Source organism: Macaca nemestrina, chromosome 13, assembly GCF_043159975.1.
Source record: "Macaca nemestrina isolate mMacNem1 chromosome 13, mMacNem.hap1, whole genome shotgun sequence".
Taxonomy (NCBI): domain Eukaryota; kingdom Metazoa; phylum Chordata; class Mammalia; order Primates; family Cercopithecidae; genus Macaca; species Macaca nemestrina.
Genome location: NC_092137.1, coordinates 117,542,786 through 117,568,324, shown reverse-complemented (window position 1 = coordinate 117,568,324; position 25,539 = coordinate 117,542,786). Strand labels below are relative to the sequence as shown.

At 44.4% G+C, this 25,539-nt stretch overlaps 1 long non-coding RNA gene across 1 annotated transcript in view; it reads right to left on the bottom strand.

Annotated features, from left to right (window-relative positions):
* Nucleotides 1-25,539, bottom strand: part of LOC105490108 (uncharacterized) — a 44,228-nt gene extending 18,689 nt beyond the window's left edge. The window contains exon 1 of the long non-coding RNA XR_011612109.1: nt 23,736-25,539. This is a non-coding gene — a long non-coding RNA (uncharacterized lncRNA). The remainder of the gene's footprint in view (nt 1-23,735) is intronic.

The window sequence follows — 25,539 nt, the reverse complement described above, 5'->3', positions numbered from 1 at the left end:
AGACAGAGTCTTGCTCTGTTGCCCAGGCTGGAGTGCAGCGGCGTGATCTCAGCTCACTACAACCTCCACCACCTGGGTTAAAGCGATTCTCCTGCCTCGGCCTCCTGAGTAGCTGGGATTACAGGTGCACACCACCTTGCTGAGCTAATTTTTGTATTTTTTTTTTTTTTTTTTTTGAGACAGAGTCTCGCTTTGTCGCCCAGGCTGGAGTGCAGTGGCCGGATCTCAGCTCACTGCAAGCTCCGCCTCCCGGGTTCACGCCATTCTCCTGCCTCAGCCTTCCGAGTAGCTGGGACTACAGGCGCCCACCACCTCGCCCGGCTAGTTTTTTTTTTTGTATTTTTAGTAGAGATGGGGTTTCACCATATTAGCCAGGATGGTCTCGATCTCCTGACCTCGTGATCCGCCCGTCTCGGCCTCCCAAAGTGCTGGGATTACAGGCTTGAGCCACCGCGCCCGGCCAATTTTTGTATTTTTAGTAGAGACAGGGTTTTACCATGTTGGCCATGCTGGTTTTGAACTCCTGACCTCAGGTGATCCACCCGCCTTGGCCTCCCAAAATGCTGGGATTACAGGCATGAGCCTATATTCTTGATTTCTTAGCCTGGGGGACGGGCATGTAGGTGCTTTTTATAGTAAAACTTTTTCATATGCCTAAAAATATTTTTTAAGAGAAAAAGATTAGAGATAGCTAAAATTCATTCAAAAAGATAACTTCACATACCATAGATTTCCTTCATCAGATTAACTCCAAGGAGTATTTTATATATTGGAAGAGGTTACATAGCTGTTACTTAGATTTGATACTCTGTTTTTGCTTAATTTTAAAATAAAAGTAAGGGAAATGGTTTCTGGGCCTGATGAGCTCCGGACCTGGAGTTCAAGGTTTGGCTGGTGCATCGGATCAGTTTCTGACGCCATCTAGTGTTAATGACATACAATCTTTGGGAGCAGCCTCCAGGACTCAGCCTTGAAAACTCCTCAGTGATCAGGAAAGTACTGATGGGCCGAGTGTGGTGGCTCACGCCTGTAATCCCAGCACTTTAGGAGGCCGAGCGGGCGGATCACCCGAGGTCAGGAGTTCGAGACCAGCCTGGCCAAAATGGCAAAACCCCATCTCCACTAAAAATACAAAAATTGGCTGGGTACCGTGGCTCACACCTGTAATCCTCACTCAGGGAGGCTCAGACGGGTGGATTGCCTGAGTTCAGGAGTTTGAGACCAGCCATGGGCAACATGGTGAAACCCTGTCTTCACCAAAATACAAAAAATTAGCTGGCCATGGAGGCATGTGCCAAGTTATAGAGACTGTTGGGATGGCTATTTTTCTCAAGGCCAGAAACTTCCTGGGAGAAGCTGGGCACGAAAGGACAACACAGAGCCAGCTCTCCTTGCAGAGGAAACAGCACGCACAAAGGCCCCAAGGCTGGAGGAAGTTTGGCCTGTCTAAAGAACCGCAGAAAGGCCAAGGTGGGCAGAGCATGGAGGAAAGGAGCAAGTGATGCCACACAAGGTCAGAGAGTTGGGCAGGGGCAGGGTCATTCGGACTTTGTAAACTACAAAAAGGAGTTAGGATTTTATACCAGCTGTACCAAGAAGCCACTGGGCTTTTAAACAGGGTAGTAAACGATCTGTAAGTCTAAAATAGGGGGAACGCCAGCACTCACTAAAGCAAAGCACTTTCACATATCGTAAAATGGAAGTTTTTCATCAGATTTTTCTAAAAGATATCTTACTCAAGATTGTCTCAACAGGTAGACATTAGGTGCCTGTTGGTTGTTTATTAAGGGTGAGTACTCTGTCTTTGTTAGATTTTTAACTTAAAAAAAGTATTGCAAGGCCAGGCGTGGTGGCTCACGACTGTAATCTCAGCACTTTGGGAGGCTAAAGTGGGCGGATCACCTGAGGTCAGGAGTCCGAGACCAGCCTGACCAACGTGGAGAAACCCCATCTCTACTAAAAATACAAAATTAGCCGGGCATGGTGGCGCATGCCTGTAATCCCAGCTACTCAGGAGACTGAAGCAGGAGAATCACTTGAACCCGGGAGGCAGAGGTTGCGGTGAGCCGAGATCATGCTATTGCACTCCAACCTGGGCAACAAGAGCGAAACTCCATCTCAAAAACAAAAAAGAAAAATTTAAAAAGCATTGCAATTTAGGGGTCCCCACGGCCACTTGTAGGTTCAATGATTTGTTAGAAGGGCTTGCAGAACTCAGAAGTGATTATATTCATGGCTATTTTTTTTTTGTTTTTGAGATGGAGTCACTCTGTTGCCCAGACTGCAGTGTAGTGGCGTGACCTCAGCTCCCTGCAACTGCTGCCTCCCAGGTTCAAGCAATTCTCCTACCTCAGCCTCCCGAGTAACTGGGATTACAGGTGACAGCCACCATGCCCGGCTAATTTTTTTTGCATTTTTAGTAGAGACGGGGCTTCACCATGTTGGCCAGGCTGGTCTGGAATTCCTGACCTCAAACGATCTGCCTGCCTTGGCCTCCCAAAGTGCTGGGGGTTATGGTTTGTTGCAGAGAAAGAATACAGAATGACGCAGAGGGAAGAGGCACAGAGGCCCAAGGGACAGTAGGCACAAGCTTCCAGGAGTCTCTCCCACTGGAATTCCATGGACAGTGCTTAACTGTTCCAGCACAATGCATGACAACACACACGGACTGCTGCCAGACAGGGAAGCTCATGTGAGCCTTGGTGTCTGGGTTTTGCTTGGGAGTCAGTCGTGTGGGTGTGGTTGATTGACCAGGTAGCTGAACTTAGTCTCCAGGCCCTCCAAAAGTCGAGCTGCTACTGTGTGGCCCATCGTCCCCCAAGCCACATAGCAGTTGGCATACACGATCTTGGTAGCCCAAGGCCCCCAGATAAACAAAGACACCTTATCTCATCAGGCAGGACATTCCAGGCTTAGAGGTTACCACCCAGGAGCTGAGCAACCACCAAACACTTCTTTGGGGAAAGTTATTATTATTATTGTTTTGAGACAAAGTCTCACTGTGTCGCCCAGGCTAGAGTGTAGTGGCACAATTAGAGCTCACTGCAACCTCCGCCTCCCAGGTTCAAGCAATTCTCCTGCCTCGGCCTCCCAAGTAGCTGGGACTACAGGTGCCCGCCACCACGCCCAGCTAACTTTTTGTATTTTTAGTAGAGATGAGGTTTTGCCATGCTGGCCAGGCTGGTCTTGAACTCCTGACCTCAAGTGATCCACCTGCCTCAGCCTCCCAAAGTGCTGGGACTGCAGGCCTGAGCCACCACACCTGGCCAGTTAATCCTTCACTGCACAATTGTGATCATACATTTTATGTTAAAGAAGCTTTATCATTTGTTCCATTTATGTTTTTTCAAAGGTCACTCTGGCTACTATGTGGAAAACGGAAGCAAGAGTGGAAACAGCAACACCAGGGAGGAAGTGCTGCAGTTATCTGGGAGAGGACTGATGATAATACCATCCTTGCAGCTGTCAGACATTGCCGGAGCATTCACTGTGTGCCAGGTACTGTGACAAGCGCTAGACATGAAATATCACATTTAAGCCCTGCATGGCTTCTCAGAGGACATGGTATCTAATTTTCTCACCTTAGAAATAAACAGAAGGCTAGAGAAGACATGCTCAAAGACAGATGGCTAACCAAAGGCAGAGGCTGCTCCAGAACCCAAGCCCCGTCTCGCTACTCTCTCTACAGAGGTAACAGTGTCTCCCAGTGGTCCAGATACTGGCACTCCAGAGAAATCTACCTTTAAAAAACAAACTGTAACAAACTGATACATAATTGTACACATTTATGAAGTACATGCAATATTTTGATGCAAGCATACAATAGGTAATGACCAAATCAGGGTAATTACGATATCCATCTCCTCAAACGTTTAGCATTTCTTTGTGTTGGGAACATTCCAAATCTTTCCTTCTAGCTATTTTGAAATACACATTAAATTATTGTTAACTAGTCACCATACTGTGCTATCAAACACTAAAATGGATTCCTTCTATCTAACTGTATGTTTATGCCCATTAACCAACCTCTCTTCATCCATGCCCTCTTCCTAGCCTCTGGTAATCATTCTTCTACTTTCTACCTCCATGAGATCAATTTTTTAAGTTCCCACATATGAGTGAGAACATGCAATATTTGTCTTTCTGTGCCTGGCTTATTTCACTTAACATAATGACCCCCAGTTCCATCTATATTGCTGCAAATGACAGGATATCCCTTTTCTTATGGCTGAATAATATTCCACTGTGTATAGGTACCACATTTTCTTTATCCATTCATCTGTTGACTGCCACTTCAGTTGATTCCACATCTTGGCTATTGTGAGTTTTGCTGCAATACGCACGGGAGTGCACCTATTTCTTCCACATAGTGATTTCCTTTCTTTTGGATATAGACACGGCAGCAGGATTGCTGGATCGTATGGTAGCTCTATTTTCAGTTTTTTGAGGAACCTTCAGACTGCTTTTCCATAGTGGTTGTACTAATATACATTCCTCTCAACAGTGTACCACTGTTATCCTCTTTCCACAGCCTTGCCATTATCTGCTATTTTTTTTTTTTTTTTGGTCATTTTGATAATAGACATTTTAACTAGGGTAAAATAGTATCTCATCATGGTTGTGACTTGCATTTCCCTGATAATTAGTGATGTTGAGCCTTTTTTCATATACCCGTTGGCTATTTGTATATCTTCTTTTGATAAATGTCTATTCAAACTTTTAAATCCAATTATTTGACTTTTTGCCATTGAGTTATTTGAGTTCCTTATATATTCTGGTATATAACAATGGTTTACATAACCTTTAGATGCATAGTTTGCAAATATTTTCTCCCTTTCTGTAGGTCGTCTTTTCACTCTGTTATTTCCTTTGCTGTGCAGAAGCTTTTTAGCTTGATGTAATCCCTTTGATCTATTTTTCCTTTGGTTGCCTGTGCTTTTGAATTCTTCTCTATAAAATCTTTGCCCAGATTAATGTCCTAAGGTGGTTCCTCTATGTTTTCTTTTAGTAGTTTTATAGTTTCAAGTCTTACATATCAGTCTTTTTTTTTTTTTTTTTTTTTTTTTGAGACGGAGCCTCGCTCTGTCGCCCAGGCTGGAGTGCAGTGGCCGGATCTCTGCTCGCTGCAAGCTCCGCCTCCCGGGTTCACGCCATTCTCCTGCCTCAGCCTCCCGAGTAGCTGGGACTACAGGGGCCCGCAACCTCGCCCGGCTAGTTTTTTGTATTTTTTAGTAGAGAGGGGGTTTCACCGTGTTAGCCAGGATGGTCTCGATCTCCTGACCTCGTGATCCACCCGTCTCGGCCTCCCAAAGTGCTGGGATTACAGGCTTGAGCCACCGCACCCAGCCTACATATCAGTCTTTAATCCATTTTTATTTGATTTTTGTATATGGTGAGAGAGAGGGGGTCTAATTTTATTCTTCTGCATATAGATATTCAGTTTTTCCAGCACCATTTATTGAAGATACTCTCCTTTCCCAAGTACATGTTCTTAGAGCCTTTGTCAAAAACGAGTTGACTGCAAATGTGTGAATTTATGTCTGGGTTTTCTATTCTATTCCATTTGGTTATGTGTCATGGTTTTATACACAGGCCATGCTGTTTTGGTTATTATAGCATTTTAGTATATTTTGAAGTTAGGGAGTGTGATGCCTTCAGCTTTGTTTTGTTATGGGTTACTGCAGAGAAAGAATACAGACGGAAGCAGAAGGAAGAGGCACACAAGCCCAAGGGACAGCAGGCCCAAGGGACAGCAATCCTTTTTGCTCAGGATTGCTTTGGCTATTTGGTGTCTTTCATGGTTCCATATAAATTTTAGGATGTTTCTTATTTCTGTGAAGAATGGCATTGGTATTTTGATAGGGAGCATATTGAATCTATAGATTGCATTGGGTACCTTGGACATTTTAACAATATCCTTTCAATCCATGAGCATGGGCTATCTTTCCATTTTTGTGTGTATGTGTCCGATATGGTTTGGCTATGTCCCCACCCAAATCTCATCTTGATTTATAGCTCCTATAATTCCCATGTGTTGTGGGAGGGACCCAGTGGGAGATAATTGAATCATGAGGGCAGTTTTCCCTGTACTGTTCTCATGGTAGTGAATAAGTCTCATGAGATCTGATGGTTTTATTAGGGGAAACCCCGTTTGCTTGGTTCTCATTCTCTTACCTGCCATCATGTAAGACATGCCTTTCGCCTTTCACCATGATTATGAGGCCTCCCCAGCCATGTGGAACTGTGAGTCCACTATACTTCTTTTTCTTTATAAATTACCCAGTCTCGGATAGGTCTTTATGAGCAGCATGAAAATGGGCTAACACAGTGTCCTCTTTAACTTCCTCCATCAGTGTTTTATACTTTTCATTGTACAGATATTTTACTTACTTGGTTACATTTATTTCTAGGTATTTTTTGTAGGTACCTACATGTGATTGGTCTCTTGGTTTGTTTTTCAGATTGTTTGCCGTTGATTTCTAGAAATGCAATGATTTTTTGTATGTTGATTTTGTATACCACAACTTTATGAAATTTGTTTATCAGTTCTGGTGGACTGTTGGTAGAGCTTTTCTAAATATAAGATAATGTCATCTGCAATAAGGATAATTTGATTTTTTCCTTCCCTATTTGGATGCCCTTTATTTCTTTCTCTTGCCTAGCTGCCCTGGCTAGGATTTCTAGTATTACGCTGAATAAAAGTGGTGAAAGTGGGCAGACTTGCCTTGTTCCAGATCTTAGAGGACAGGCTTTCCATTTTCCCCCATTCGGAATAACTCATATATTTGTCATACATGGTCCATGTTGTTTTGACAATGTTCCTTCCATACCCAGTTTATTGAGAATTTTTATCATGAAGTGAGGTTGAAGTTTCTCAAATGCTTTTTATCATCTATTGAAATGATCGTATGGTTTTCATTTGTAATTCTGTTAATGTAAATCATCATGTTTATTGGTTTGTATATGTTGAATCATCCTTGTATCCCTGGAATGAGTCCCACTTAATCATGGTAAATGATCTTTTTAGTGTGGTGTTGAATTCGGTTTTCTAGTATTTTGTTGGGGATTTTTACCTCTATGTTCATCAGAGATATTGGCCTCTAGTTTTCTTTATTTTCTTGTGTCCTTGTCTGGTTTTGGTATTTGGATAGTGTTAGCCTCATAAAATGAATTTAGAAGTACTCCTTCCTCTTTGATTTTTTGAGGAATTGGTGTTACTTTTTCTTTAAATGTTTAGTAGAATTCAGCAGTGACACCATCAGGTACTGGGTTTTCTTTTCTTTCCTTTTCTTTTCTTTTTGAGACAGAGTTTCACTCTTCTTGCCCAGGCTGGAGTGCAGTGGCATGATCTTGGCTCACTGCAACCTCCACCTCCCGGGTTCAAGTAATTCTCCTACCTCAGCCTCCCGAGTAACTGGGACTACAGGCACGTGCCACCACGCCCAGCTAATTTTTGTATTTTTAGTAGAGACAGGGTTTCACCATGTTGGCCAGGATGGTCTCAAACTCCTGACCTCAAGTGATCCGCCTGCCTCAGCCTCCCAAAGTGCTGGGATTTCAGGCGTGAGCCAGAGTGCTCAGCCAAGATCTAATGGTTTTATGAAGGCCTTTTCCTCCTTTTGCTCAGCACTTCTCTTTGCCTGTAGCCTAGTCCAGTGGAGGACAACTCATTTAGTAGAAAAGGGGAAATTGTAGCTAAGCAGCCACAGAAGGAGATACATGTGAAGTAAACAAATTTGTTGAGAAAAACAGCTGGGAGTCTGAACACTTGGAGGCCCCAGGAAGATACTGGAGGAAGTGTTTTAGCAAAATGAAGAGGTAAGTTGAGGTTGAAGAGCACATGAGATTAGGAAATGAGGTTCAGAACAGGAGAATAGCAAAGGAGGTCCCAGGAAAGTAGCTAACAACCAGGTCTAAAAGTCCTAAAATACATATTGGAACTCCGCAGGGGGGCAGGAGCAACGACGAATACAATTGTCAGTCATTGACATGCTTGGGCTATGGGGAAATTAGATAGATCTGAGTATTTGGATTAATATTAGTGATAAGTACATAGGAAGAAGCACATAAAAATAAATGCACTTATGAACTTCAGGAAAAACACAAGGTTATTGGAGGGAAAAAAAACCCATAATTTTGGCATATCATCTGGTTTGGCAGTGAGCCATATCACATTATCTAAATGCTGGTGACTGATTTAACTAAATGTTGTGACAGAACCTCACTGGGAAAACAGGGAGGGAAGGTTAAGAGAAAGGGGGCATATAAAGATACTAAAATCCCAACTACCAAAAATAAGTCAATAGATAATACCTAAAAGTTATAAATCAAGAAAGGGCAGTATAAACATAGTGTTTGTTTATTTGTTTACTTTGTGCATCAAAGCCAAGAATCTGTTTTAAAAAGCTTCCAGGTGATTTTGATAAACATTCAATAAATTTTCACCCTTCTGGTGTGATTCCTGCCAAATCAAGTGCCTACATTTCTTGGGATTAACAGGAATTCTGTATCTATTACTTTTTTTTTTTTCATATACAATGCTACGTTTACAGTACACTGTGTGCTGCGGGGTATTGAGAAAAGAAGCAGGGAAAGTAGACAACGGTTTCTCTGGCAAGTGTGAAGGACACCTCAAGATTGGACTGACCAGAACTTTTCATAGGCAAGCAGATGGAGCTGTGAGGGTCTAATCAGGTGTGATAAATAGAGCTAAATAGAGTGAGAAAATCTAAACGAAGACTATATAGGGCAGGCTAGGTCTAATCAGGTGTGATAAATAGAGCTAAATAGAGTGAGAAAATCTAAATGAAGACTACATAGGGCAGGCTAGGTGCGGTTGCTCACACCTGCAGGGAAGCCACAGCAGAAGGATTCCTTGAGGCCAGGAGTATAAGAACAGCCTAGGCAACATAGCAAGACCCAGCTGACCCTGTCTCTAAAAAACAATCCAAAAATTAGATGGGGCTGGCCATGGTGTGGCTCATGCCTATAATCTCAGCAGTCTGGGAGGCCAAGGTGTGCAGATCGCTTGAGGTTAGGAGTTCAGAGACCAGCCAACATGGTGAAACCTCACCTCTACTAAAAATACAAAAATTAGCCAGGTGTGGTGGTGCATGCCTGTAGTCCCAGCTTCCCAGGGGCTGAGGCAGGAGGATCACTTGAATCTGGGAGGTGAAGGTTGCAGTGAGCCGAGATGGCACCACTGCACTCCAGCCTGGGCAACAGAGTGAGATTCCATCCCAAAAAAAGAGAAACTACTAGTTGTTAAGTTTTGGTGTTGTGTCAAAGAATAGCCACAATTATATAAAAAGGCTGTCTCAAAAAATAATGATAATTTAAAAAATAAATATTAGTTGGGCACGGTGGTGCATACCTGTAGTTCCAAATAGTTGAGAGGCTGAGGCGGGAGGATCACCTGAGCTCAGGAGTTTGAGGTTGCAGTGAGCCAAGATTATGCATTCCATTGCGTACCAGCCTGGGTGACAGAGTGGGGGAAAAAAGAAGACAACATAGGGGAAAAATCTGGGAGGGAATATTCAAGTAAGGAGAGAATTCAAGCTAGAAGGATTTTTTAATAACATTGAACAGCCAGGGCTGGGTGCGGTGGCTCGTGCCTGTAATCCCAGCACTTTGGGAGGCCAAGGCGGGTGGATCACCTGAGGTCAGGAGTTTGAGACCAGCCTGGCCAACATGGTGAAACCCCGTCCTTACTAAAAATACAAAAAGTTAGCTGGGTGTGGTGGCAAACGCCTGTAATCCCAGCTACTCGGGAGGCTGAGGCAGGAGAATCATTTGAATCTGGGAGACGGAGGTTGCAGTGAGCTGAGACCGCACCATTGCATCCAGCCGGGGCAACAGAGTGAGACTCCATCTCAAAAAAAAAGAAAGAAAAAAAAAAACCACTTAGGGAGAAGACATGCATAGGGCAGGTCACGGGGAACAGGGGATGGAGTTTCCATGCTCTCCCTGGGCACCTTCATGTGTTCAGCTATCTGGAAGCTCTTAAATATATTATTTAGATAACATAGAGGTTATTCAATACCAGAAGAAACAGCTAAAAGAGTTCAAAATGGTTACCTTTTGGAAGAGAAACATGTAGGGAAGAGTAAGTCAGGAGACAGCAGTTTCTTCATTATAAGCCTGTTAGAACTATTTGCTCTCCTGTGCAAGTACCAGTTTGGCAAAATAAAAATTAAAGTCTTAATAAATTAAAAAGAGGATGATAAAAACGTACTAATTTTTAAAAAATTATAAAAGGATAGTAAAAATAAAAATCAATTGAGAATTTAAGGCCGGGCGCGGTGGCTCACGTTTGTAATCCCAGCACTTTGGGAGGCCGAGGTGGGCAGGTCACCTGAGGTCAGGAGTTGGAGACCAGCCTGGACAACATGGTGAAACACTGTCTCTACTAAAAATACAAAAAATTAGTCGGGCGTGGTGGTGGGCGCCTGTAGGTCCCAGCTACTAGGGAGGCTGAGGCAGGAGAATCGCTTGAACCTGGGAGGCAGAAGTTGCAGTTAGCTGAGATCATGCCACTGCACTCCATCCTGGGAAACAGAGTGAGACTCCATTTCAAAAAAAAAAAAAAAACAAACAAAGAAAAGAAAAGTGTTAAGAAGAGATGGAAGATAGGCATCCAAAACATGTTCTAGGATGTCAAAGATGACAAATGAAAACTAGTGGGACTTATTTGTGATATAAAATATCTTGAATTATTCTGAGTGCTATTATTTCTTTTTTATTTTTACTTTTATGGGCTTGAAAAAAATCCATAAGGGTTCTCCTAGGTTCATTTACAACATCAGTCACTTTTTGCAAAAGGCAGTGGGTTTCAGCTCGTATTCCTCAGACATCTCCAAGCCACCTGAAGGATTTCGTCCAGGGGAGGCAAAGCAAGTAGGGTCCTGGGCACCTCCTCTTCCACCAGGATAGCTCTCCTTTCATCTGGTTTACATGCTTTTTTCCAAGCTGGGGTCTTACTGTGTTGCCAGGCTGGTCTCAGATTCCTGAGCTCAAGGGATCTTCCTACTTCAGCCTCTTGAGAAGCTGGGACAACAGGTGTGTGCCACCGTGCCCAGCTCATATTCCTGTTCTTTACAGGATTTCTCATGAATGGGGACCTCTGCTGGTAAAAGAAAATCTGGAAACCACTGCCAGAGTCTTAAGTCCTGCCATGGCTTCTGTTTGAGGAAGGCTTTTACACTTAAATTCAGAAAGAATCACAGCTCGCACCATCTCTAGTCACTGAGCTCTTTTTTTTTTTTTTTTTTTTTTTTTTTTTGAGACAGAGTCTCGCTCTGTCACCCAGGCTGGAGTGCAGTGGCGCGATCTCCGCTCACTGCAAGCTCCGCCTCCCAGGTTAGCCAGGATGGTCTCAATCTCCTGACCTCCTGATCCGCCTGCCTCGGCCTCCCAAAGTGCTGGGATTACAGGCACGAGCCACCGCGCCCAGCCTAGTCACCGAGCTCTTTATTTGGACAAGTTGTGCTAGGTGTGGAGGAGGGGCTGGAGACTGATCCACTCAACACTGGCTCAGCAGCAGCCATAGCAGGTCAGGTGCCTGGAGTTTTGGTGCTGTGATCTCCTTTGCAGGCAGGCTCAAGGGATCCCATGATGGATAAATGAGTGGCTGAGAGTTCCTTGGCTCTGTGGCCCACCCTCTAGTCACATCATCAGGATTCTCCTGCATCCTTTGTCAGTGAAACTTTACTGACCCCACAGTGGGCCAGGCACTGGGAAAGAGCTGCAGATCCCACAGTAAGGAGGGGCATGTGCCCGACTTCACATTGGGCCAGCTAGCTGAGGACACAGGCTGGTCCGCGGGCACTCACAGGACATGGCCGAGCCACAGATGTTTCATCCGCCCCACTCCTAGCCCCCCTCCACCTTTCTACGCCCTGCCCTCTGCCATGGGAGGTTGACCTTCATGGACCGTATAAGCAGGCTCTCCAGGCCCCTGGCTTCCGCGTGGGTTTTGCCAGCCGATCTGAGCAGCCAAGACAGTCAGTTAGGGTATTTATTTCCTTAGCTTAAATGGAGGTCACTGATCCTGTGTGACTCCTTCCAGATTCTGACACCCCTCCCTCCCTCCCTTTGTTTCTCTGGGCCCAGAGGTGGTAACCGACCAGGGGTTAGCACATCATTTCCTGTAATCCCCCGACCACACTCCCCTAGAGTCATCCAATTTGAACGTGCCACCTATTTCCTGTTGGGTCCTTGACGCCAACAACTCTGACAAGTGCAATGTCAGGACAGGCACAGAGCATAGCATTGCATAGGGTAGGTCTTGTAATGAGGGTGTGCGCAGGAAGTTGTGTGAGACAAGAATGATGGGATAGATTTGTTGTGCCCTTATTTGATTGACCAAGGTTACATTAATAGTCAATTTGTGGCTTAAAAGTCCACGAGCAAAGCCGGGTGCGGTGACTCACGCCTGTAATTCTAGCACTTTGCGAGGCCAAGGCGAGCAGATCACTTGAGACCAGGAGTTCGGAGACGGGCCTGGCCAATGTGGTGAAACCCCGTCTCTACCAAAAACAGAAAAATTAGCTGGGTGTGGTGGCGGGCGCCTATAGTCCCAGCTACTTGGGGAGGCTGAGGCACGAGAATTGCTTGAACCCAGGAGGTGGAGGTTGCAGTGAACCAGGATCACGACACTGCACTCCAGCCTGGGCAATAGAGCGAGACTCAGTCTCAAGAAAAGAAAAAAAAAAAAGGCCATGAGCAATTGGGATTGTCAAAAGCAGGAGTAGGTAAACTAATGCCTGGGCCAAATCTGGCTGTTTTTGTAAATAAAGTTGTTTTTTTGTTTTGTTGTTTTTTGAGACAGAGTTTCGCTCCTGTTGCCCAGGCTGGAGTGCAATGGCGCAATCTTGGCTCACTGCAACCTCCACCTCCCGGGTTCAAGCGATTCTCCTGCCTCAGCCTCCTGAGTAGCTGGGATTACAGGCATGTGCCACCACGCCCAGCTAATTTTATATTTTTAGTAGAGACGGGGTTTCACCCTGTTGGTCAGGCTGCTCTCGAACTCCTGACCTCAGGTGATCCGCCCACCTTGGCCTCCCAAAATGCTGGGATTATAGGCGTGAGCCACTGTGCCTCCTGTAAATAAAGTTTTATTGGAACACAGTCACACCCCTCCATTTACACATTATCCAGGGCTGCTGTTGCATGACAGCTGCAGAGGTGAGTAGCTGTGACAGACTGTCTGGCCTCCAAAGCCGAAAATATTCACCATCTGGTTCTCTACAGAAGAGGGTGGCTGATCTCAGGTCTAAGGCAGCAGTTCTCAAAATGTGGTCCATGGGAGTTGGGGGGGTACCCAAGACCCTTTCAGGAGGCCTATAAGGTTGAAATTATTTTTCTAATAAAAGTAAGACATTATTTGCCTTTTTTGACTGTGTCGTCATTTGACAGTGCAATGGCCATGGTGGGTAAAACTGCTGCTACTTTAGCATAAATCAAGGCAGCATGATCAAGTTGTTCTGGCAATTATATTCTTTACACACTCCCAGTAAAAAAAGGAAAAAGGCCGATTTCACTGAAGAATGTTCTTGATGAAGCAGTACAAATTATTAATTTTATTAAATCTCATCCCTTGAAATGAGACCATGTCCTTTGCAAGGACATAGATGGAGCTGGAAGCCATTATCCTCAGAAAACTAAGGCAGGAACAGAAAACCAAACACGATGTGTTCTCACTTATAAGTGGGAGCTGACCAATGAGTACACACGGACACAGGGAGGGGAACGACACTCACTGGGGCCTGTCGGAGCGGGAGGACAGGTGGAGGGAGAGCATCAGGATAAATAACCAATGCATGCTGGGCTTAACACCTCGATGATAGGTTGATGGGTGCAGCAAACCACCATGGCACACGTTTACCTATGTAACAAACCTGTACGTCCTGCACGTGTATCCCAGAATTTAAAATAAAATGAAATTAATTTTTTAAAAAAACTCATCCCTTCAACACACGCTTTCTTTTTATTTTTTTCCTTTTTATTTATTTATATATTTTTTTGAGATGAAGTCTCACTCTTGTTACCCAGGCTGCAGTGCAATAGCACGATCTCAGCTCACTGCAACCTCCGCCTCCTGGGTTCAAGCGATTCTCCTGCCTTAGCCTCCCGAGTAGCTGGCATTACAGGTGCCTGCCACCATGCCTGGCTAATTTTTGTATTTTTAGTAGAGACGGGATTTCACCAGGCTGGTCTTGAACCCCTGACCTCAGGTGATCCGCCCACCTCAGCCTCGCAAAGTGCAGAGATTACAGTCATGAGCCATCGTGCCTGGCTGAGCACATGCTTTCTTAATATTCTGTGTGACTAAATGAGAAATATGTATAAAGCACTCCTTCTGCATCCATAGTTGTCTCAAAGAAAGGCACTTCGACAACTATTTGAATTTTGAACTAAATTAGCCACTTTTTCATGGAACATCATTTTTATTTGGAGGTGGGTTGGCAGATAAACTATGGCTATTTAGATACCGGTATTTGAACAAACATTTTCTTGAAAATGAATAAAGTGAGCTTGACAGTTCAAGGAAAACTACTGACAGTATTTGATGCCAATGACAACATTTAGGCATTCATGTGAAAATTAGAATTTTGGAAAACTTGTCTGCCCTGTGAGCTTGACAGCTTCTCAATACTTAAAATACGCTTCCGATGAGATCAGTGATGATATTAGTAAATGTGAGTTTTGATATCGTATAATGAAATGTGTCAACATTTGGAAGATCTGCATATCACAGTCAATATTTTCCAAATACTAATGTATGATAATCCCAAAACATGCATGATAAAATATCTCTACAATGTGCACGATAGACCAATGGATTTTAATGTAATCAACTACGAACATTCATTGATATGGTTTCAGATTCCTCATTAGAAAGAACCTTTAAGAAACTACTACTTGGAACAGCAGTGGTGGCTCACACCTGTAATCCCAGCACTTTGGTCTGTAATCCCAGCCAAGGCAGGCGGATCACTTGAGGCCAGGAGTTTGAGACCAGCCTGGCCAATGTGGAGAAACTCCATCTCTACTAAAAATACAAAAATTAGCTGGGTGTGGTGGTGCACGCCTGTAATTCAGCTACTCAGGAGGCTGAGGCATGAGAATCACTTGAACCTGGGAAGCAGAGGTTGCAGTGAGCTGAGATCATGCCACTGCACTCCAGCCTGGGCAACAGAGCAAGACTCTATCTCACAAAAAAAAAGAAAAAAGCCGGGCGCGGTGGCTCAAGCCTGTAATCCCAGCACTTTGGGAGGCCGAGATGGGTGGATCACGAGCTCAGGAGATCGAGACCATCCTAGATAACACGGTGAAACCCCGTCTCTACTAAAAAATGCAAAAAAAATTAGCCGGGCGAGGTGGTGGCGCCTGTAGTCCCAGCTACTCGGGAGGCTGAGGCAGGAGAATGGTGTGAACCCGGGAGGCGGAGCTTGCAGTGAGCTGAGATCAGCCACTGCACTCCAGCCTGGGTGACAGAGCGAGACTCCGTCTCAAAAAAAAAAAAAAAAAAAAAAGGAAACTAATACTTGTTGAGTTTTAGTGTTGTGTCAAAGACTAGCCACAATTATATAAAAAGACTATTAAAATACTTCTCCCTTTTTAACTTCATATCTAAGTGAGGCTGGATTTTCTTGATATACATCAGCCAAAACAACATATTCCAACAGATTAAATACAGAAATGGATGTGATTAAGTCAGACATGAAAGACAATTGCAAAAATGTAAAGCAATGCTACCCTTCCTATCAAGCATGCTTTTGTTTTTTTTTTCCCAAGACCAGGTCTCACTCTGTTGCCCAGACTGGACTGCAGTGGCATGATCTTAGCTCACAGAACGTCCACCACCCGAGTTCAAGCGATTCTCATGCCTCGGCCTCCCAAGTAGCTAGAACTACAGGCATGAGCCACCAGGCTTGGGTAATTTTTGTATTTTTAGTAAAGACGGGGTTTCACCATGTTGGCCAGGCTGTTCTCGAACTCCTGACCTCAAGTGATCTGCCTGCTTCGGCCTCCCAAAGTGCTGGGATTATAGGCATGGGCCACTGTGCCTGACCCCAAGTGTGTTTTGTTTGGGGAAAATATTACTATTTTCATTGTTATTAGTTTTTGAGACAGGATCTCACTGTTTCCCAGGCTGGAGTGCAGTGGATCACATAACTCACTATAGCCTTGACTTCCTGGGCTCAAGCAATCCTCCCATCACTGTAATTTTTAAGTGAATAAATATTTTAACATTTTATCATGTTTAATTTTAATACGGTAAGTCTTGATAGATATAACCCACATAGAAGAAAAGCTCTTTGGGGACCTCAGTAATTTTTAAGGGTACAAAGGGTTCCTGAGACCAATTCATTTGAGAGCTTCCAATCTGAGACAGGGAATGCAGAAGCCGTTGTTACAGAGCAATGGGCTCACTTTCTGACATGCGTAGAAGCCAATCCTATGGCACTGGCTTTTGAGGAAAGTACAAACTTTATGATGAGTTGGCTGGCAAGGAAGGAGACAGGAGACAACACTCAAATCTGTCTCCCTGCTCTGGGGAGTGGGGTCAAGTTTTTATGACATTTCTAACTAGGTCCAAGTGATGCCACTGCAGCCGGTCTGCCAGGGTGGTGGTGCTAACAATCAGGAGGTTGAAGCGTTTTCCCATTGCACATGCCTGGGCTACATGACTTTGTAGGAAGTTGGCAGAGTCAGTAGATTTTGGCTCTGCATGATAGCGGCAGCTTAAGCAATGGTTAATTGGTTTGAGCTGGTTCTATGGTTACAACTTTAGACGTTCAGAAGGCACTTGGGACATGGAGACACTGGACAGACCACAAACCTTCAGGCAGGAAATGATTTGGCACATCACTAGAGCTGGAGTTTTGTGTACTACTAGGGATGGTGCCAAGCCTTGATAGTGGTTATCTAGTTTCAGTGACCCTCTGACATTGGTACTATTTAACTTGCCACTCTCAAAAAAGGAAAGTGAGACACAGATCTCAGTTCACGCAGCTAGTAACTGGAGCGGGGACTCAAAGACTGCCAGCAGCCTTAGATCCTGTGTCCTCACCGTGCTCAGCCTGCCCTGGACACACACCCATTCCCCAATACACTGAGATGGCTCATGAAGATCCTGCCTCACTGTTTATCACCCTACCAATGCCGAAGGACCTGCACTGAGCCCTTCCTCAGTCATCCTTGGTCATACTGAAGGAGTTCTAACACAAGTGAAGACAAGGACGGTCAAAGAATTCACAATTCCCTCCAACAGGAAAATGGAAGTAACCGCTTAGTTCCTTATGAGTTTCCCACTTAAGAGTTCATAACTCACAAGTTACAACGGACAGCTGCCTTCAGTTCTGGTATCGCCATTTAGTGCCCTGGATGGCACTCCGGGTTCTCCTCAGCAGGGTCTTTCCCCACTGCATGAATAAGACGGCCGTTTACAGATATCTACGATCATAGGTTTAGTCTTTTTCATGGGAAAGATTTAGGAGTGCTAGAAACGAATTTTATGTCAGGTGTATCCTGTTGAAGTAATCTAAAGGCTAGAACGAGCGTTTTATTGAAGAAGAAGAAAGGTAGAACCAGTTTTATGCCTAAAACTCCACAAAAAAAAGAGTCATCCTTTAAAAAAGAAACCCTTTATTGACTGGGCACAGTGCCTCATGCCTGTAATCCCAGCACTTTGGGAGGCCAAGGCAGGCGGATCACTTGAGGTCAGGAGTTCGAGACCAGCCTGGCCAACCAGAACTCCTTTCTACTAAAAATACAAAAATTAGCTGGGCGTGGTGGTGCCTATAATTCCAGCTACTCAGGAGGCTGAGGCAGGAGAATTGCTTGAACCCAGAAGGTGGAGGTTGCAGTGAGCCAAGATGGCACCATCACACTCAAGGCTGGACAACAGAGTGAGACTCCATCTCCGAAAACAAACAAACCAAACCAAACAAACAAACAAACAAAAAACCCCTTTCTCCCCATTATCAACATATTTAAGAAGAGGCAAGGGTTCCCAAGCAAGGCCCCCTTCCTTGTGCTATCAATCTTCTGCCCACAGAGAGAAGGTTTTCTCTGTAACCCAGGCGAGGACACCAAAGCTGAGGAGGGTCAATGTATTAGTCCATTTTCATGTTACTGATAAAGACATACCTGAGACAGCAATTTACAAAAGAAAGAGGTTTAATAGACACAGTTTCACGTGGCTGGGGAGGCCTCCTAATCATTGCAGAAAGTGAAAGGCAGGTCTCACACAGCGGCAGGCAAGAGAAGAGGACTTGTGCAGAAAACTCCCCTTATAAAACCATCAGATCTTGGGAGGCTTATTCACTCTCATGAGAATGGCATGGGAAAGACTGACCCCATGATTTCAATTGCCTCCCACCGGGGCCCTCCCACAACACGAGGGAATTGTATTGTGGGAGCTACAATTCAAGATGAGATTTGGGTAGGGACAAGCCAAACCGTTTCAGTCAACAACTGTTAAAACGAACTACATATGGCCTGAGAAGGACTCCATATTTGATTCCTTGTGGATGAACTGTAACCTAGATTAATAGGCAGTCACAAGTGAAAACCTAACTTAGTAGTAGGTACCTGTAACAGTAGCTAAGTCTTGGCCAGTCCCAGTGGCCATACTTCAACCATTCACACATAGCTGAGTGTTCAAACTGTGTTCAAATAAGGCATACCCCAAGCTGTAACCAACCCAGCCATTCTGTACCTAACTTCCAATTTCTTTCTTTTCTTTTTTTTCTTTTTTTTTGTTTTGAGATGGAGTTTTGCTCTTGTTGCCCAGGCTGGAGTGGAATGGCATGATCTCAGCTCACTGCAACCTTTGCCTCCTGGGCTTCATGGGATTCTCCTGCCTCAGCCTCCTGAGTAGCTGGGATTACAGGTGCGTGCCTCCATGCCCGGCTAATTTTTTTGTAGTTTTAGTAGAGACAGGGTTTCACTATGTTGGCCGGCTGGTTTCTAACTCCTGAACTCAGGTGATCCACCTGTCTCGGCCTCCCAAAATGCTGGGATTACAGGTGTGAGCCACTGCGTCTGGCCCTCACTTCCAATTTCTGTATGTCATTTCCCCTTTTTTGGTCTACAAATCTTCTTCCACCTCATGGCTGCAGTGGAATCTCTGTGCATCTGCTGTGATTCTGGGGGCTGCCTGATTCGTGAATTGTTCCTTGCTCAGTTAAACTCCTTTAAATATAATTTGGCTAAACTTTTTCTTTTATCACAACTTGCCCACATTTACAAAGCAGGCTCCTCCTCATGCAGTCTGAACCCTCTTGGAGGGCAGGGACAAGCTGTCTTTCCCTTTGCATCGGCAGGGCCAGCGCAGGCCCAGCATGCAAGAGACTTGGCAGGTGTCTGCTCAGCTGCACCTAACTCTCAGGCCAGGGATACTAACCAGCTGAGTCTGACTCTGAAGCCTGTGCCTACCTCCCTGGCTTCCTCATACTCTGACAGGGTTGGACAAGTCTTTTGAATGCCTTGAATGGGGAAGTTAAAGAAATCGCAGGCCGGGCACGGTGGCTCATGCCTGTAATCTCGACACTTTGGAAGGCTGAGATGGGCAGATCACCTGATTTTAGGAGTTCAAGACCAGCCTGGCCAACATGGTGAAACCCTGTCTCTACTAAAAATAAAAAATTAGCCTGGCATAGTGGCAGGTGCCTGTAATCCCTGCTAATTGGGAGGCTGAGGCAGGAGAATCTCTTGAACCTGGGGAACGGAGGTTGCAGTGAGCTGAGATTGCGCCACTGCCCTCCAGCCTGGGAAACAAAGTGAGACTCTGTCAAGAAAGAAAGAAGGAAAGAAAGAAAGAAAGAAGGAAAGAAAGAAAGAAAGAAAGAAGGAAAGAAAGAAAGAAAAAGAAAGAAAAAGAAAGAAAGAAAGAAAAAGAGAAAGAAAGAAAGAGAAATCTCAGACAATTGATAATTGTGTGAGGAATATGGGAGGGCCTTGGGGAGAAATAGAGAGCTTTGGGGTGCCAACATCTGCACAGGAAGGCGTGCCACTCCTCCAGTGGCAGAAAACCAGATGTTTCCACTGAAGCTGCCTCATTCTTCTTTGCCTCTCCCAGTTTTCCTGAAAGAACCACTTGGGAGGGATGAGAAACAGACCAACCTCAAGAACCATCAGACAGCACCACGGGGAGCGTGAGAATGTTGGGCCTTGTGTTTCGTGGTGTTCCACACATGGAGAGTGGACTGGAGCTGCTGTTGACTTGTGTCAATGAGCTAGAAGGGAGGGAGCTCGAATCTCAGAAGGGAGAACGCTGCGGCCCATCTGGCAATTCTTTCAGTTTGGGAAATGCGGGAAATTTCGGAAAAGAACACATAGGCAGATGTCTGAGTTACAAAGAACAAATTCCAGTCACAAACTTACATGGATGCTTTACCTCTTTTAATAATTTTTTTTCCTTCTAAAAATAATATATGTGCATTTGGAAATCACATGAACATAAAAAGAAAAAAAGTACCTAAAGACGATTATTAACAATTTTAAGTATGTATGTGTGCATACATGTTTATACAATACATATATAAAGTGTGTATATACATATGGTATACACACATATAATATTACATATTTTACTTATTTACTTATTTATTTATTTTTGAGACAGGGTCTTTTTCTGTCACCCAAGCTGGAGTGTAGTGATGCAATCATGGCTCACTGCAACCTTGACCTTCTGGGTTCAAACGATCCTCTCACCTTGGGTTCCTGAGTAGTTGGGACTACATGCATGCACCACCATGCCCAGCTTTTTTTTTTTTTTTTTTTTTTTTTTTGGTAGACACATAGTCTCGCTATGTTGCCCAGGTTGGTCTTGAACTCCTGACCTCAAGCGATCCTCTCACCTTGGCCTCCCAAAATGCTGGGATTACAGGTGTGAGTCACTTCACCTGGTCTATTTTACTTTTTGCGTGTAGCATTATGCCACAGGAATGTTGCTATGTTAATTTTTTTAACTTTTTATCTTGAAGTCATTACAGATTCACAGGAATTTAATTTTAAAATGTATGGCAAGTTCCCATGTACTCTGCACCCAGCTCCCTCAATGGTAAGATCTTGTGGAACTACAGTTCGGTCTTAACTAGGAAGCAGGCAGGGTTACAGTGTATGCATACCATTCTCGGTAGCACATGTGTACATCCCTGTAGCCACCATCACAATCAAGATACAGGACTGCTCCCTCACCCCAAGGCTCCCTCATGCCACCTAATTCCTCTCGGCCCCCCACCATCCCTAACCTCTGCCAACCACGAATCTATTTTCCATTTCCAAACTTTTGTTATTTCAAGAATATTAAGTGATGGAATAATATAGTATGTGATCTTTTGAGATTGGCTTTTTTACACTCAGCATAATCCCTTGAGACTCATCCAAGTTACATATATCAATGGTCCATTCCTTTTTTGTTGTTGAGTAGTATTCTATGGTATGGATTTACAATATTTATCTTAAATAGTTGGTAAACAACATTTTTAATGATTGCATAATGTTCCCATGGGTGGAGAGGCCATCGGTTTCCTAACTATTCTATTGTTGTTGGACATTTAGATTGTTGCTGGTAAAAATAAATGCTACTGAAAACCGCGTATACAAGGGTTTCCTGATTCTGATTTCTTTAAGATTGATTTTTAGAAGTGGAATAACTTAGACAAAGGATATTGACAATTTTCAGACTCTTAATGCCTGTTACCAAATTAATTTTGCAAAAGATTGTACAAATGTATATAGGTCCACCAGCAATATAGAGGCTGAGGTAAGAAGTTTTCCTAAATTATAATACAAGCTGAATAATAAATATGTAGCTTGCTTTCTGCAAAAGCCAACTCAATACCCATAGGAGAAACTAATGAGCCTTGTTATACCCATGATGTACTTGGTCTAGGTATGTATGATCTAAAGTTACTTGATAATCATGCTGCCCTCTTGGTGAGCAACATGATTGGAGGCAAACTGTGGCATACATGCACAGTACAATAGTGGTCTCCTGGCTGCATTTGTGTTGGCTGTCTGTGCTAGGGCTTCCATAACAAAATACCATAGACCAGGAGGCTAATACAACAGACATTTATGTTCTCACAGTTCTGGAGCTGGAAGTCCAAGATCAAGGTGCCAGTGGGGTTGATTCCTCTGAGACCTGTCTGGCAGATACCCACCTTCTCCCTGTGTTTTCTTTCTTTCTCTCCTTCCTTCCTTCCTCCCTCCCCTCCTCCCTTTCTCTCTTTCTTTTCTTTTCCTTTCTCCTTCCTTCCTTCCTTCCTTCCTTCCTTCCTTCCTTCCTTCCTTCCTTCCTTCCTTCCTTCCTTCCTTTCCTTCCTTCCTTCCTTCTTTCTCTTTCACTTTCTTTCCTTCTCTCTCTCTTTCTCCCTTTCTTTCTCCTTTTCTCTCTTTCTCTCTCTCTTTCTTTCTTTGATGGAGTCTAGCTCTGTCACCCAGCCTGGAGTGCAGTGGTGCAGTCTCAGCTCACTGCTAGCTCCACCTCCCAGGTTCACACCATTCTCCTGCCTCAGCCTCCTGAGTAGCGAGGACTACAGGTGCCTGCCACCACGCCCGGCTAATTTTTTTTGTAGTTTTTAGTAGAGATGGGATTTCACCGTGTTAGCCAGGATGGTCTTGATCTCTTGACCTCATGATCCACCCGCTTCGGCCTCCCAAAGTGCTGGGATTACAGGCATGAGCCTCCGAGCCCAGCCCTCCCTGTGTTTTCATACCACATTCCTCCATGCATGTATGAGTCCATTCCCATGCTGCTATGAAGAAATACACATGACTGGGTCATTTATAAAGAAAAAAGGTTTAATTGACTCAGAGTTCTACATGGCTGGGGAAGCCTCAGGAAACTTATAATCATGGTGGAAGGGGAAGCAAACATGTCCTTCTTCACATGATAGCAGGAAGGAGAAGAATGAGTGCCAAGCAAAGCGGAAGCCCCTTATGAAACCATCAGATCTTGTGAGATCTCACTCACTATAATGAAAACAGGATGGGGGAAAACTGCCCCCATGATTCAATTATCTCTACCCGATCCCTCCCATGACACATGGGAATTATGGGAACTACAATTCAAGATGAGATTTGAGGACACAGCCAAACCCTATCAGTGCATGAATTCCCCTTGTGTCTCTCTGTGTGTCCTAATCTCCTCTTCTTACGACACTGGTGAGATTGGATTATGACCCACCTTCAAGTCTCATTTTAACTTAAAGACCCTATCACCAAATACAACACATTTGCAGGTACCAGGCATTAGGACTTTAACATTTGCATTTTGGGTGGAACACAATTCAGCCCATAACAGAAGGTGTTCATTGCTAGAAAGGAAGGAAAAGTGAGAGAGTCAAAAGAGTTCAGATCTAGTAGGATCAGTGACTGGCCTGGTTGGTGCAGGCCACTGACATGTAGAACCCACCCAATGGCAACACCTACCTGGGAGATCCATCTTCAGGGTTGACCAGCAGTTTAAGTGAAATCAGCTAATTAGGAACCTTTCTTTTATTGTTAGTGATATTAATCAGCTAAACTCATGAGTGAAAATTGAATCCTGAAGCCATCTCATCCACATAGTACAAAGATCTCTGAATATAGACACGGACACTCCTTCTAGTATCAGCAGTTAAAAACTTCTGGCCAAAAATTCTACTGTCTTAGCTGCATTTGTCCAGTGTCATAAACAGTCCTCTGCTCAGCACAGGACATATTGGTAGCTTTAGTACCTGGAGCCAGCTGAGAAAATTGGCCAACCCTCTACGCAACCATAATGCAGAGCCAAGCCTGAGACAGCCTGGAAAACTCATCAGGGTCCTTGACCAATGGAGTGAACTGGACTCAGTACTATCTTTTCTTGAAGAAGGCAATGGTTTTCAACAGAGTTGGGTGTTACTCTTCTTAGCCCCAGAAGTCCACTAGGGCCTAGAAAGGGGACATTGAAAATAAGGAGTTAGGGTTTATGGTTCAGTTGATAGAAGTTGCAGCAACATGCTTCACTGGAAATCAGCTCTGTTGGTGGATTCCAGTGAGCAAAGGTTACAAGTCAGGAAAAATGAGCTGGCTGTTAAGGATTTAGCTGTAATATCAGCAACCAGACATGCTTAGCATTGTTTGGACCCACACTCCGAACTGATGTGGCCCCAGTCCCTTTAAGTGGCTGGCTTCTATACCATGTTACATATATCTCACAAAGCCCTGTAGATATTGGTTCAACAAATGTGGCCACAAGAAATCAGGAATGTAATTACAGGAAACTATTAATAAAGCACTCACAGAGTGGGAGAAAATATTCATAGTACTTATATCTGAAAGAGGAGTTATACGTAGAACATATAAAGAATTCCTACAAATCAGTAAGAAAGCGAACACAAAAATGGGGAAGAGACTTCAGTGGGACCTCTGCAAAAGAGAATACCAAACGTCCAACAACATGAAAAAGTGCTCAACTTCATTAGTTATCAGAGAAGTGAAAATTAAAAGCACAATGCTACACCACCACACACCAACCAGAATGCTTAAGAAGAAAAAGTAGGCCAGGCGCGGTGGCTCAAGCCTGTAATCCCAGCACTCTGGGAGGCCGAGACGGGCGGATCACAAGGTCAGGAGATCGAGACCATCGTAGTTAATACGGTGAAACCCCGTCTCTACTAAAAAATACAAAAAACTAGCCGGGCGAGGTGGCGGGCGTCTGTAGTCCCAGCTACTCGGGAGGCTGAGGCAGGAGAATGGCGTGAACCCGGGAGGCGGAGCTTGCAGTGAGCTGAGATCCGGCCACTGCACTCCAACCTGGGCGACAGAGCGAGACTCCGTCTCAAAAAAAAAAAAAAAAAGAAGAAAAAGTATTAATAGTTAGTGGCTATGTGAATGAATCCGTATTCAGTCCATGACTCTCCATTCTCTGTATCCCCAAAATTCATGTCCTTCTCACATGCAAAATACATTTACCCCCACCCCAATGCGCCCAAAATGTTAACCTATTCCAGCATCAATTTCAAGTTCAAAGTCTCACCTAAATATCACCTAAATCAGGTATGAGTGAGAGTCGAGGTTCAATTGTCTCTTTTACTTTCGTTTTGAGCTTCCCAGGATCCTTGCAGCCAATTGAAGGGACAATGAAACATTTCCTTGCCTCATACCAAAGTTATTGCTTAAATGTCAAGCTACCTTTGAAAGGGGAATCCCTTGTTAGTAACGGCCGGGAAAGAAAATGTTAGAAGAGCTGGCCGGGCGCGGTGGCTCAAGCCTGTAATCCCAGCACTTTGGGAGGCCGAGACGGGCGGATCACGAGGTCGGGAGATCGAGACCATCCTGGTTAACACGGTGAAACCCCGTCTCTACTAAAAAATACAAAAAACTAGCCGGGCGAGGTGGCGGGCGCCTGTAGTCCCAGCTACTCGGGAGGCTGAGGCAGGAGAATGGCGTGAACCCGGGAGGCGGAGCTTGCAGTGAGCTGAGATCCGGCCACTGCACTCCAGCCTGGGTGACAGAGCGAGACTCCGTCTCAAAAAAAAAAAAAAAAAAAAAAAAGAA